Genomic DNA, 16322 nt, shown 5'->3' with positions numbered 1-16322 from the left:
ATACATTTCGAGTTTTTGGCAGTCAGGCACCCACCTAAAAAACAAGGGAATACAGCTCAAGTTTTGGTAATTAGGCGCTCACCTGGAGAACAAGGGAATAAAGTTCATGTTTTGGCAATCAGGCGCCCACTTGGAGAACAATGGAATACAGTTCAAGTTTTTGGCAATCCGGTGCCCACCTGGAGAACAAGGGAATACAGTTCATGTTTTTGGAAATCAGGTGCCCACCTAGAAAACAAGGGAATATAGTTTGAGCTTTTTGCAATCACGCACCCACCTGGAGAACAAGGGAGTACAGTTCAAGTTTTGGCAATCAGGCGTCCACTCGGACCACCTGGAGAACAAGGGAATACAGTTCATGATTTGGCTATCAGGCACCCACCTGGAGAACAAGGGAACATAGTTCAAGTTTTTGGCAACATGGCGCCCACAAGTAGAACAAGGGAATACAGTTCAAGTTTTTGGCAATCAAGTGCCCACCTCGAGAACAAGGGAATACAGTTCAAGTTTTTGGCAATCAGGCACCCACCTAGAGAACAAGGGAATATAGTTCAAGATTTTGGCAATCAGGCGCCCACCTGAAGAACAAGGAAATACAGTTCAAGTTTTGGCAATCAGTCGCCCACCTGGTCCACCTAGAGAATAAAGGAATAAAGCTCATGTTTTGGCAATCAGGCACCCACCTGGAGAACAAGGGAATAAAGTTCAAGTTTTGGCAATAAGGCGCTCACTTGGAGAACAAACAAACACAGTTCAAGTTTTTGGCAATCAAGCTCCCACCTGGATCACAAGGTAATACAATTCGTGTTTTTGGCAATCAGGCACCCACCTGGAAAACAAGGGAATATGGTTCGAATTTTTTGCAGTCAGGTGCCCACCTGGAGAATAAGAGAATACAGTTCAAATTTTGCAATGAGGTGCCCACCTGGAGAACAATGGAATAAAGTTCTAGTTTTTGCAATCAAGTGCCCATCTGAAGAACAAGGGAATATAGTTCTACTTTTTGGCAATCAAGCGCCCACTTGGAGAACAAGGGAATATAGTTCAAGTTTTAGGCAATCAGGCGCCCACTTGGAGAACAGGGCAATACAGTTTAAGTTTTTGGAAATTAGGCGCCTACCTAGAAAACAAGGGAATATAGTTCGAGGTTTTGGCAATCAGGCACCCATCTGGAGAACAAGGGAAAACAGTTCAAGTTTTTGGCAATCAGGTGCCTACCTGGAGAACAAGGGAATACAGTTCAAGTTTTTTGCAATCAGGTGCCTACCTGGAGAATTTAGGAATACAGTTCATGTTTTTGGCAATCAGGAGCCCACCTAGAAAATAAAGGAATACAGTTTGAGTTTTTGGTAATCAGGCACTCACCTGGAGAACAAGGGAGTACAGTTCAAGTTTTAGCAATCAGGCGTCCACCCGGACCACCTGGAGAATAAGGGAATATAGTTCATGTTTTGGCTATCAGGCGCCCACCTAGAAAACAAGGGAATACAGTTCGAGTTTTTGGCAGTCAGGCACCCACCTAAAAAATAAGGGAATACAGCTTAAGTTTTGGTAATTAGGCGCTCACCTGGAGAACAAGGGAATAAAGTTCATGTTTTGGCAATCAGGCGCCCACTTGGAGAACAATGGAATACAGTTCAAGTTTTTGGCAATCCGGTGCCCACCTGGAGAACAAGGGAATACAGTTCATGTTTTTGGCAATCAGGTGCCCACCTAGAAAACAAGGGAATATAGTTCGAGTTTTTTGCAATCAGGCACCCACCTGGAGAACAAGGGAGTATAGTTCAAGTTTTGGCAATCAGGCGTCCACCCGGACCACCTGGAGAATAAGGGAATATAGTTCATGTTTTGGATATCAGGCGCCCACCTAGAAAACAAGGGAATACAGTTCGAGTTTTTGGCAGTCAGGCACCCACCTAGAAAACAAGGGAATATAGTTCAAGTTTTGGTAATTAGGCGCTCACCTGGAGAACAAGGGAATACAGTTCATGTTTTGGCAATCAGGCGCCCACTTGGAGAACAAGGGAATACATTTCAAGTTTTTGGCAATCAGGTGCCCACCTGGAGAACAAGGGAATACAGTTCATGTTTTTGGTAATCTGGTGCCCACCTAGAAAACAAGGGAATACAGTTCGAGTTTTTGGCAATTAGGCACCCACCTGGAGAACAAGGAAATACAGTTCAAGTTTTGGCAATCAGGCGCTCACCTGGTCCACCTAGAGAACAAAGGAATATAGCTCAAGTTTTGGCAATCAGGCGCCCACCTGGAGAACAGGTGAATACATTTCAATTAATGGCAATCAGGCGCCCAACTGGAGAACAGGGGAATATAGTTCAAGTTTTGGCAATCAGGCGCCCACCTGGAGAACAAGGGAATACAATTCAAGTTTTGGCAATCCGGCACCCACCTGGAAAACAAGAGAATATAGTTCGAGTATTTGGCAACCAGACACCCACCTGGAGACAAAGGGATTACAGTTCATGTTTTGGCAATCAGGCGTCTAATTAGAGAACAAGAGAATACAGTTCAAGTTTTAGCAATCAGGTGCCCTCCTGGAAAACAAGGGAATACAATTTATGTTTTTGGCAATCAGGCACCCACCTGGAGAACAAGGGAATATAGCTGAAGTATTTGGCAGTCAAGCGTCCACCTAGAGATCAAGGGAATACAGTTCATGTTTTTGGCAATCAGGCACCCACCTAGAAAATAAGGGAATACAATTTGAGTTTTTGGCAGTCAGGCACCCACCTAAAAACAAGGGAATACAGCTCAAGTTTTGGTAATTAGGCGCTCACCTGGAGAACAAGGGAATAAAGTTCATGTTTTGGCAATTAGGCGCCCACTTGGAGAACAATGGAATACAGTTCAAGTTTTTGGCAATCTGGTGCCTACCTGGAGAACAAGGAAATACAGTTCATGTTTTGGCAATCAGGTGCCCACCTGAAAAACAAGGGAATACAATTTAAGTTTTTGGCAATCAGGTGCCCACCTAGAGAACAAGGGAATATATTTCAAGTTTTTGGCAATCAGGCGCCCACCTGGATAACAAGGGAATACAATTCAAGTTAGGCAATCTGGCGCCCACCTGAAAAACAAGGGAATATAGTTCAAGCTTTTGGCAATTACGCGCCCACCTAGAGAATAAGGAAATATAGTTTAGGTATTGGCAATCAGGCTCCCATCCGGTGAACAAGGGAATAAAGTTCAAGTTTTGGCAATCAGGCGTTCACTTGGAGAACAAGGGAATACAGTTCATGTTTTGGCAGTTAGGCGCACATCTGGAAAAAAAAGGATTACAGTTCATGTTTTGGCAATTAGGCGTCCACATGGAGAACAAGGGAATACATTTCAAGTTTTGGCAACATGGTGCCCGCCAGTAGAACAAGGGAATACAGTTCAAGTTTTTGGCAATCAGGTGCCCACCTCGAGAACAAGGGAATACAGTTCATGTTTTTGGCAATCAGGCGCCCACCTAGAGAAAAAGGGAATATAGTTCAAGATTTTGGCAATCAGGCGCCCACCTGAAGAACAAGGAAATACAATTCATGTTTTGGCAATCAGGCGCCCACCTGGTCCACCTAGAGAATAAAGGAATAAAGCTCATGTTTAGGCAATCAGGCGCCCACCTGGAGAACAAGGGAATAAAGTTCAAGTTTTGGAAATAAGGCGCTCACTTGGAGAACAAACAAACACAGTTCATGTTTTTGGCAATCAAGCTCCCACCTGGATCACAAGGTAATACAATTCATGTTTTTGGCAATCAGGTGCCCACCTGGAGAACAAGCGAATATCGTTCGTGTTTTTGGCAATCAAGCACCCACCTGGAAAACAAGGGAATATGGTTCGAATTTTTGGCAGTCAGGAGCCCACCTGGAGAATAAGAGAATACAGTTCAAATTTTTGCAATCAGGCGCCCAGCTGGAGAACAGGGAAATGTAGTTCAAGTTTTGGCAATCAGGCGCCCACCTGGAGAACAAGTGAATACAGTTCAAATAATGGCAATCAGGCGCCCAGCTGGAGAACAGGGGAATACAGTTCAAGTTTTGGCAATCAGGCGCCCACCTGTAGACCAAGGGAATACAATCCAAGTTTTGGCAATCCGACGTCCACCTGGAAAACAAGGGAATATAGTTCGAATATTTGGCAATCAGGCACCCACCTGGTAAAAAAGGGATTACAGTTCATGTTTTGGCAATTAAGCGTCCACTTGGAGAACAAGGGAATACAGTTCAAGTTTTGGCAATCAGGTGCCCACCTGAAAAACAAGTAAATATAGTTTATGTTTTTTTGCAATCAGGCACCCACTTGGAGAACAAGGGAAAATAGTTCAAGTTTTTGGCAATCAGGCGTCCACCTTGAAAAAAAGGGAATACAGTTCAAGTTTTGGCAATCAGGTGTCCAATTGGACCACCAAGAGAACAAGGGAATACAGTTCAAGTTTTGGCAATCAGGCGCCCACCTGGAGAACAAGGGAATAAAGTTCAAGTTTTAGCAATCAAGTGCCCATCTGGAGAACAAGGGAATACAGTTCAAGTTTTTGGCAATCAAGCGCCCACTTGGAGAACAATGGAATGCAGTTCAAGTTTTTAGCAATCCGGTGCCCACCTGGAGAACAAGGGAATACAGTTCATGTTTTTGGCAATCAGGTGCCCACCTAGAAAACAAGGGAATATAGTTCGAGTTTTTTGCAATCAGGCACCCACCTGGAGAACAAGGGAGTACAGTTCATGTTTTGGCTATCAGGCACCCACCTGGAGAACAAGGGAACATAGTTCAAGTTTTTGGTAATTAGGCGCCCACTTGGAGAACAAGGGAATACAGTTCTACTTTTGGCAATCAGGCGTTCACTTGGAGAACAAGGGAATACAGTTCATGTTTTGGCAGTTAGGCGCACATCTGGAGAAAAAGGGATTACAGTTCATGTTTTGGCAATTAGGCGCCCACATGGAGAACAAGGGAATACAGTTCAAGTTTTGGCAACATGGCGCCCACAAGTAGAACAAGGGAATACAGTTCAAGTTTTTGGCAATCAGGTGCCCACCTCGAGAACAAGGGAATACAGTTCAAGTTTTTGGCAATCAGGAGCCCACCTAGAGAACAAGGGAATATAGTTCAAGATTTTGGCAATCGGGCACCCACCTGGAGAACAAGGGAATAAAGATCATGTTTTGGCAATCAGGCTCCCACCTAGACCAGTTAGAGAAAAAGGGAATACAGTTCAAGTTTTGGCAATCAGGCGCCCACCTGGAGAACAAGGGAATAAAGTTCAAGTTTTCGCAATAAGGCGCTCACTTGGAGAACAAACAAACACAGTTCAAGTTTTTGGAAATCAAGCTCCCTCCTGGATCACAAGGTAATACAATTCATGTTCTTGGCAATCAGGCACCCACCTGGAAAACAAGGGAATATGGTTCGAATTTTTGGCAGTCAGGTGCCCACCTGGAGAATAAGAGAATACAGTTCAAATTTTTACAATGAGGTGCCCACCTGGAGAACAATGGAATAAAGTTCAAGTTTTTGCAATCAAGTGCCCATCTGAAGAACAAGGGAATATAGTTCTAGTTTTTGGCAATCAAGCGCCCACTTGGAGAACAAGGGAAAATATTGTTCAAGTTTTAGGCAATCAGGCGCCCACTTGGAGAACAGGGCAATACAGTTTATGTTTTTGGAAATTAGGCGCCTACCTAGAAAACAAGGGAATATAGTTCGAGGTTTTGGCAATCAGGCACCCCTCTGGAGAACAAGGGAAAACAGTTCAAGTTTTTGGCAATCAGGTGCCTACCTGGAGAATAAGGGAATACAGTTCAAGTTTTTTGCAATCAGGTGCCTACCTGGAGAATTTAGGAATACAGTTCATGGTTTTGGCAATCAGGCGCCCACCTAGAAAACAAGGGAATACAGTTCGAGTTTTTGGTAATCAAGCACCCACCTGGAGAACAAGGGAGTACAATTCAAGTTTTGGCAATCAGGCGTCCACCCGGACCACCTGGAGAATAAGGGAATATAGTTCATGTTTTGGCTATCAGGCGCCCGCCTAGAAAACAAGGGAATACAGTTCGAGTTTTTGGCAGTCAGGCACCCACCTAGAAAACAAGGGAATATAGTTCAAGTTTTGGTAATTAGGCGCTCACCTGGAGAACAAGGGAATACAGTTCATGTTTTGGCAATCAGGCGCACACTTGGACAACAAGGGAATACAATTCAAGTTTTTGGCAATAAGGTGCCCACCTGGAGAACAAGGGAATACAGTTCATGTTTTTGGTAATCTGGTGCCCACCTAGAAAACAAGGGAATACAGTTCGAGTTTTTGGCAATTAGGCACCCACCTGGAGAACAAGGAAATACAGTTCAAGTTTTGGCAATCAGGTGCTCACCTGGTCCACCTAGAGAACAAAGGAATATAGCTCAAGTTTTGGCAATCAGGCGCCCACCTGGAGAACAAGTGAATACAATTCAAATAATGGCAATCAGGCGCCCAACTGGAGAACAGGGGAATATAGTTCAAGTTTTGGCAATCCGGCGCCCACCTGCAAAACAAGAGAATATAGTTCGAGTATTTGGCAACCAGACACCCACCTGGAGACAAAGGGATTACAGTTCATGTTTTGGCAATCAGGCGCCTAATTAGAGAACAAGGGAATACAGTTCAAGTTTTAGCAATCAGGTGCCCTCCTGGAAAACAAGGGAATACAATTCAAGTTTTTGGCAATCAGGCACCCACCTGGAGAACAAGGGAATATAGCTGAAGTATTTGGCAGTAAAGCGTCCACCTAGAGATCAAGGGAATATAGTTCATGTTTTTGGCAATCAGGCACCCACCTAGAAAATAAAGGAATACAATTTGAGTTTTTGGCAGTCAGGCACCCACCTAAAAACAAGGGAATACAGCTCAAGTTTTGGTAATTAGGCGCTCACCTGGAGAACAAGGGAATAAAGTTCATGTTTTGGAAATTAGGCGCCCACTTGGAGAACAATGGACTACAGTTCAAGTTTTTGGCAATCCGGTGCCCACCTGGAGAACAAGGGAATACAGTTCATGTTTTTGGCAATCAGGTGACCACCTAGAAAACAAGGGAATATAGTTCGAGTTTTTTGCAATCAGGCACCCACCTGGAGAACAAGGGAGTACAGTTCAAGTTTTGGCAATCAGGCGTCCACCCGGACAACCTGGAGAACAAGGGAATACAGTTCATGTTTTGGCTATCAGGCACCCACCTGGAGAACAAGGGAACATAGTTCAAGTTGTTGGTAATCAGGCGCCCACTTGGAGAACAAGGAAATACAGTTCAACTTTTGGCAATCAGGCGTTCACTTGGAGAACAAGGGAATATAGTTCATGTTTTGGCAGTTAGGCGCACATCTGGAAAAAAAGGGATTACAGTTCATGTTTTGGCAATTAGGCGCCCACATGGAGAACAAGGGAATACAGTTTAAGTTTTGGCAACATGACGCCCACCAGTAGAACAAGGGAATACAGTTCAAGTTTTTGGCAATCAGGTGCCCACCTCGAGAACAAGGGAATATAGTTCATGTTTTTGGCAATCAGGTGCCCACCTAGAGAACAAGGGAATATAGTCAAGATTTTGGCAATCAGGCTCCCACCTGAAGAACAAGGAAATACAGTTCATGTTTTGGCAATCAGGCGCCCACCTGGTCCACCTAGAGAATAAAGGAATAAAGCTCATGTTTTGGCAATCAGGCGCCCACCTGGAGAACAAGGGAATAAAGTTCAAGTTTTGGCAATAAGGCGCTCACTTGGAGAACAAACAAACACAGTTCATGTTTTTGGAAATCAAGCTCCCACCTGGATCACAAGGTAATACAATTCATGTTTTTGGCAATCAGGTGCCCACCTGGAGAACAAGCGAATATCGTTCGTGTTTTTGGCAATCAGGCACCCACCTGGAAAACAAGGGAATACAGTTCAAATAATGGCAGTCAGGTGCCCACCTGGAGAATAAGAGAATACAGTTCAAATTTTTGCAATCAGGCGCCCAGCTGGAGAACAGGGAAATGTAGTTCAAGTTTTGGCAATCAGGCGCCCACCAGGAGAACAAGTGAATACAGTTCAAATAATGGCAATCAGGCGCCCATCAGGAGAACAGGGGAATACAATTCAAGTTTTGGCAATCAGGCGCCCACCTGTAGAACAATGGAATACAATCTAAGTTTTGGCAATCCGACGCCCACCTGGAAAACACGGGAATATAGTTCGATTATTTGGCAATCAGGCACCCACTTGGTGAAAAAGGGATTACAGTTCATGATTTGGCAATTAAGCGCCCACTTGGAGAACAAGGGAATACAGTTCAAGTTTTAGCAATCAGGTGCCCACCTGAAAAACAAGTAAATATAGTTCATGTTTTTTGCAATCATGCACCCACTTGGAGAACAAGGGAAAATAGTTCATGTTTTTGGCAATCAGGCGTCCACCTTGAAAAAAAGGGAATACAGTTCAAGTTTTGGCAATCAGGTGTCCAATTGGACCACCAAGAGAACAAGGGAATACAGTTCAAGTTTTGGCAATCAGGCGCCCACCTGGGGAACAAGGGAATAAAGTTCAAGTTTTTGCAATCAAGTGCCCATTTGGAGAACAAGGGAATATAGTTCAAGTTTTTGGCAATCAAGCGCCCACTTGGAGAACAAGGGAATATAGTTCAAGTTTTAGGCAATCAGGCGCCCACTTGGAGAACAGGGCAATATAGTTTATGTTTTTGGAAATTAGGCACCTACCTAGAAAACAAGGGAATATAGTTCGAGGTTTTGGCAATCAGGCACCCATCTAGAGAACAAGGGAAAACAGTTCAAGTTTTTGGCAATCAGGTGCCTACCTAGAGAACAAAGGAATACAGTTCATGTTTTTGGTAATTAGGCGCCCACCTAGAAAACAAAGGAATACAGTTCGAGGTTTTGGTAATTAGGCACCAACCTGGAGAACAAGGGAGTACAGTTCAAGTGTTGGCAATCAGGCGTCCCCCCGGACCACCTGGAGAATAAGGGAATACAGTTCATGTTTTGGCTATCAGGTGCCCACCTAGAAAACAAGGGAATACAGTTCGCGTTTTTGGCAGTCAGGCACCACCTAGAAAACAAGGGAATACAGCTCAAGTTTTGTGTAATTAGGTGCTCAACTGGAGAACAAGGGAATACAGTTCAAGTTATTGGCAATAAAACTCCCACCTTGATCACAAGGGAATACAATTCATGTTTTTGGCAATCAGGTGCCAACCTGGAGAATAAGCGAATATCGTTCGAGTTTTGGCAATCAGGCTCCCACCTGGAGAACAAGTGAATACAGTTCAAATAATGGCAATCAGGTGCCCAGCTGGAGAACAGTGAAATACAGTTCAAGTTTTGGCAATCAGGCGCCCACCTGGCGAACAAGGGAATACAATCCAAATTTTGGCAATCCGACGCCCACCTGGAAAACAAGGGAATATAATTTGAGTATTTGGCAATCAGGCACCCACCTGGAGAAAAAGGGATTACAGTTCATGTTTTGGCAATTAGGCACCCACTTGGAGAACAAGGGAATATAGTTCGAGTATTTGGCAATCAGGCACCCACCTGGAGAACAAGGGAATACAATTCAAGTTAGGCAATCTGGCGCCCACCTGAAAAACAAGGGAATATAGTTCAAGCTTTTGGCAATTACGCGCCCACCTAGAGAACAAAGGAACGTAGTTCAAGTTTTTGGAAATCAGGCGCCCACTTGGAAAACAAGAAAATATAGATCAAGTTTTGGCAATCAGGCGCCCACCTGGAGAACGAGGGAATAAAGTTCATGTTTTAGCAATCAGGCGCCCACCTGGACCCCCTAGAGAACAATGGAATACAGTTCAAGTTTTGGCAATCAGGCGCCCACCTGGAGAACAAGGGAATAAAGTTCATGTTTTGGCAATCAGGTGCCCACCTGGAGAACAAGGGAATATAGTTCATGTTTTGTCAATCTGCCACCCACTTGTAAAACAAGGGAATACAGTTCTAGTTTTTAGCAATCAGGCGCCCACTTAGAGAAAAAGGGATTACGGTTCATGTTTTGGCAATCAGGCGCTCACTTGGAGAACAAGGGAATAGAGTTCAAGTTTTGGCAATCAGGTGCCCACCTGAAAAACAAGGGAATATAGTTGAAGTTTTTGGCAATCAAGAAACCACCTGGAGAACAAGGGAATATAGTTCATGTTTTTTGTAATCAGGCGCCCACCTGGATAAAAAGGGAAAATAGTTCAAGTTTTTGGCAATCAGGCGCCCACCTGGAGAAAAAGAGAATACAGTTCAAGTTTTAGCAATCAGGCGTCCACCTGGACCACCTGGAGAACAAGGAATACAGTTCTAGTTTTGGCAATTAGGCACGCACCTGGAGAACAAGAGAATATAGTTCAAGTTTTTGGCAATCAAGCGCCCACCTGGAGAACAAGGAAATATAGTTCAAGTTTTGGAAATCAGGCGCCCACCTGGAGAACAAGGGAATAAAGTTCAAGTTTTGGCAATCAAGCACCTACCTGGACCGCCTAGAGAACAAGGGAATACAGTTCAAGTTTTGGCAATCGGGCGCCCACCTGGAGAACAAGGGAATAAAGTTCATGTTTTGGAAATTAGGTTCCCACCTGTAGAACAAGGGAATACATTTCAAGTTTGGCAATCAGGTGCCCATCTGAAAAACAAGGGAATATAGTTCAAGCTTTTAGCAATCAGGCGCCCACCTAGAGAACCAGGGAACATAGTTCAAGTTTTTGCCAATCAGGAGCCCACTTGGAGAACAAGGAAATATAGTTGAAGTTTTGGCAATCAGGCGCCCACCTCGAGAAAAAGGGAATAAAGTTCAAGTTTTAGCAATCAGGCTCCCACCTGGACCCCCTAGAGAACAATGGAATACAGTTCAAGTTTTGGCAATCGGGCGCCCACCTGGAGAACAAGGGAATACAGTTCATGTTTTGGCAATCAGGTGCCCACCTGGAGAACAAGGGAATACAGTTCAAGTTTTGGCAATCTCCCGCCCACTTGGAAAACAAGGGAATATAGTTTGGATTTTTAGCAATCAGGCGCCCACTTGGAGAAAAAGGGATTACAGTTCATGTTTTGGAAATTAGGCGCCCACTTGGATAACAAGGGAATAAAGTTCAAGTTTTGGTAATAAGGTTCCCACCTGAAAAACAAGTGAATACAGTTCAAGTTTTGGAAATCAGGCACGCACCTAGAGAACAAGAAAATATAGTTCAGGTTCTTGGCAATCAAGCGCCCACCTGGAGAACAAGGGAATAAAGTTCAAGTTTTAGAAATCAGGCGCCCACCTGGACCCCCTAGAGAACAATAGAATACAGTTCAACTTTTGGAAATCGGGCGCCCACCTAGAGAACAAGGGAATACAGTTCATGTTTTGGCACTCAGGTGCCCACCTGGAGATTAAGGGAATACAGTTCAAGTTTTGGCAATCCGCCGCCCACTTGGAAAATAAGAGAATATAGTTTGAGTTTTTAGCAATCAGCCGCCCACTTGGAGAAAAAGGGATTACATTTCAAGTTTTGGCAATTAGGCGCCCACTTGGATAACAAGGAATATAGTTCAAGTTTTGGCAATAAGGTGCCCACCTGAAAAACAAGAGAATACAGTTCAAGTTTTTGGCAATCAGGCACCCACTTGGAAAACAAGGGAATATAGTCTAGTTTTTGGCAATCAAACACCCACCTGGAGAACAATGGAAAATAGTTCATGTTTTTGGCAATCAGGCGCCCACCTGGAGGAAAAGGGAATACAGTTCTAATTTTGGCAATCAGGCGGCCACCTGGACCACCTGGAGAACAAGGGAATAAAGTTCATTTTTGGCAATTAGGTGTCCACCTGGAGAACAAGGGAATACAGTTCATGTTTTGGTAATCAGGTGTCCACCTAAAGAATAAGGGAATACAGTTCAAGTTTTTGGCAATCAGGTGCCCACCTGGAGACAACCCCTAGGAAAGACTTGCTCTGATACCAAGTTTGTCACGACCCAAACTGGAAGGCCATGACTAGCACCCGACCACACTTGCCGAGCACCAACGTACATTTCATCTAACCTTCATTATTATCTTTTAGGGCTGACGAGATCAATATAAATGGTAGACCTGGATCATGGACAACCAACAATAAAATATGACGGCATGAACATACAAAGCAGGGGATGACTAGACAATCAAGAAACTACATATAAGGTATTAGCTACCACGCTACTATGAAAGACTATACAACAAAAACTAGCCGACAAGGCATACTAAACTATACATGAGTCGACACCTGTCTATGAGCCTCTAAAGGAACATAAGGGCTGCAACATAGCTGGAATAGGGCCCCGACATACCCATAATGTCTATAACAAAAATGCATACCAAGACCAAGGCAAGTCCGGAGAAGGGATCTCGCCAATCACCGCTGAACTGGACAGCCTACTGTGGTGGGGGAGCTGCACCTTCCTGTCTATCAGGACCTGCAGCACGACATGCAGCGTCCACAAATAAAAGGACGTCAGTACGAATAAAGTACTGAGTATGTAAGGCATGGAACCATAAATACGATCAGTAATGTAAGCAAGGATAGAGAATATACAACCTGTAACATCTTAGTACCTATGAGGGCTACTTACATGAAATGCATGATACATATGTATAAATACATAAACCCTTAAAACATTCGCCTCTGTGGGCATCATCATCATCATATCGTACCCGGCCATAATAGGCTCGGTAAAAAAACGTACCCGGCCATAATAGGTTCGGTAAAAAAACTTACCCGGCCATCATAAGGTTCGGTAGAATCGTACCCGGCCACGTGGAGCTCGGTAACACCCAACTGATCAGTGGTTGCACAATAGGTGCCGCACCCGGCCAACTATAGCGTGGCTCGGTAGAGTAAAATAGATACATATATATAATGCATGCTCGACTCATGGAATCACATTCTAAACCTTTCGGAGTGACGTAAGGTCGGTGTCCTCTATACACATTATTAGGGCTAACTCTTCACTATGAACCTTATAAGATTTAGAAAGTACGAACAACATTGATAACATAAGAATAAGAGAAGCAACATTAACATCAATCGTTCCATAAGAGGGAAAACAATGTAAGTACTGCTAGCTTCTAAGAGTAGAGTATCTTGGAAGCTCGTTCATTACATTATGTACAATCGGAGTCGTGCAAAAGATGGAAAGGGATAGCCTCACATACCTTGTATATACTGCCCCAATCTCAAGCTATGCAATTGTCAAAACTCCTTAGTCTACAATAAGAGAAAGATACTATCGTTATCATTTAAGCGTCATAATTATTATGTATCGACCACAACCTATTTTACGATGAAACGGACAGCACCTCCCCTATATGTATGACGTCACACCATTCAAAACAGTCACCAAACAGCCCAAACAACATCAATAATAAACATATTGAGCCTCCCAAAATAGTCCACACACAGCCTAATCACTCCATACATACGACGACCACCGTAGTCGTGTCAAACAACCTGGAAATGTTACGAATAACTATCATCCCATAACCCTACATATATATGGTGTTTCTCCACACCCTTCCTCCTCCAAAACTCCACAAAACAGTAGTAAAATATGCAGCCCAACAGCAACGCAAAACAGTCCACAAAATAATAACATTTCTACCAAGCCTTTCGATATATATTTCACAAGTTCTAGCTTCAATGGCTTAGCCGCAACTTGGATAATCTTAAATACATATAGAGTAAGAGGTTCCTTACCTTTATACAGAAATAACAACTCCAATTTGACCTTAAATGTCCATGAAATATCCCTCCAATGCTGCCACAACAACAAAAAGCGAAACTAGCGATCAATTAGTGTTTTTTGGCACTAGAATCACTTTAGAAGGCTTGAAATCACCTAGGATTGATATTAAGAACATGAGGGAGTATTTACAGAACATAAACCCTTTAAAACAACCTCCCACACGAGCTGGAACGACACAAAAAATGAGCAACAACAAGAAGAACAAGAGACTTACTAGCGCCACGGAATTCCCGACACTTGATTTGTGTTGTTTGCCCCTTTTTTGGGTCTTGAATCTTGAGAGAACCTTGATAGGATGTTCCTAGGGTTCTAAGGTCTGAAAATAGTGATAAGAAATGACTTAAAATAGGTTGGAGGCATCGTATATAGGTCCAAATAACTTAAACCGCCTTAGTGAGCCCCATAGAGAGGTGCTTGGCGCAGTCTCGCGAAAATGCGAATATCTCTCTACTCCAAGATCGTATCGATTAACGGTTTAATGCGTTGGAAACTAGACTCATAGATATTTAATTTTGTTGGTAGATCACCCTGTAATTCCTTGTAAATTATGAGAAAATATTAGAAACATTTGACCTAATGTTTAAGTAAAATTATGAACCTAAGTTGCGACAACTTTTGTCGACTTTTGTTTCATAACTCGTTTGACTTCAAGACTTATGATACGGATATTATATGATTAAAATAGCTTAATAAATGACCTCTTGAGTGTATTAAGCACCGCTAGATTACCTGAAAATACGAGTTACAACATCCTTGATTCGTTTAACTTCTAATACTTGTTAATCACCCTTATACACTCTTGTATCACTTAAGACCAATAGGATTGACATCTTATCATCTCAAAGATAATTCCTTCTTGGATTTATGTTAACTAATATATGGCATGAAATAACACATGTGGATATGGGTTGTAACACCCTCCCCCTTAGGAACATTCGTCCTCGAATGTAAGGGTTTATGGGGAGTTTAAATCATCGTGGATTCCAATGGAAATTTCCGATCAATTTTCCCCTATAAAATGGTCACTAGCAAAACTTGCAAGTAATTAAGCCCAACATATGGCTTCACAAGGCTACACAAGTCATTATGCGTATTTACATTATCTACATATCACCATTTTGTATTAAGGAAGAGTATTCTCAAATTATTGCTTACCTCATAGAGCCGTTTCACCTTCCAATGTATCTTGTCTTCCACCAGAATCCTTGTTATCTTCATTCTGGAATAAGTAAGGGTATTTGGACTTCATCTCCTCTTCTGCTTCCCATGTCATTTCTTCCATATTTTTGTTCCTCCACAATACTTTGACGGAAGCTACATCTTTTGTTCTCAGCTTGCGGACTTGCCGATCTAATATCGCCACTGGCACTTCTTCATATGATAGGTCCTCTATAACTTGTACATATTTGATAGGGATAACTCGAGAAGGGTCTCCAATACATTTTCTCAACATAGATACATGGAATACTGGGTGGACAAATTCCAATTCAGATGGCAATTCTAACTCATAAGCAACATGTCCAATTCGTCGAAGAATTTTATACGGCCCGATATACCTTGGACTCAGCTTACCTTTCTTCCCAAAACGCATAATACCCTTCATTGGTGAGATCCTCAGGAAAACCCAATCACCAACCTCAAACTCTAGATCACGACGCCGGATATCAGAATAAGATTTTTGCCTGCTTTGTGCCATCCTCAATCGCTCATGTAACACTTTAACCTTCTCAATAGCTTGGTGAATCAAATCTGGCCCATATAATTCTGTTTCACCAACTTCAAACCATCCAACTGGTGATCTACATCTCCTCCCGTATAGTACCTCGTATGGGGCATTTTAATACTGGAATGGTAGCTATTATTGTAGGCGAATTCTATGAGTGGAAGATCATCATCCCAATTCCCCTTAAAATCTAGAACACATGCTCGTAGCATATCTTCCAATGTCTGAATGGTACGTTCAGCCTGTCCGTCAGTTTGCGGATGAAATGCAGTGCTGAGATTTACTTGTGTGCCTATACCAATTTGGGGGTTCATCTATTTTTAATAGGAATAGGATCTTTTATAGTATCTTTTAGTATTTTAATACTGCGATGTATACCTGCTGATACATATATTCATTGTTTTAATATTTGTAAGAATTATTGTTTTTCTGTGTTGATAAGTCTCAAGATTATCTCTATAAAATTCAATTTCTTTCTCTATAGTTAATAAAGCTTTATTACGTAATCTATTATATTTAGTTATATCTTTGCAGGTTTTAATATTGTGTTTAACACAATCTATTTTTCTATTTATGTTACTGAGGTTTTTAAGAAGTTTCCATTTCTGGGTGTTATAGAATCTTATGTAATGAAAAGTGTTATGTTTCATTTATAAACAGATTTTATTAACTTGATATGTGATCATTAATCTGAATATAAATCTAATTTATATAGATCTAATATATCTATTTCTTGTGATACAATTAGTTCTGTAAATGCTTGTTCCATTACATATATTATTTCAAAAGTAACTAAAATATCATAAATT

This window comes from Nicotiana tabacum, chromosome 22 (assembly GCF_000715075.1).
Source record: "Nicotiana tabacum cultivar K326 chromosome 22, ASM71507v2, whole genome shotgun sequence".
NCBI classification, from domain to species: Eukaryota; Viridiplantae; Streptophyta; class Magnoliopsida; order Solanales; family Solanaceae; genus Nicotiana; species Nicotiana tabacum.
The sequence above is the reverse complement of the archived record's forward strand: the minus strand, read 5'-3'. Positions refer to the sequence as shown.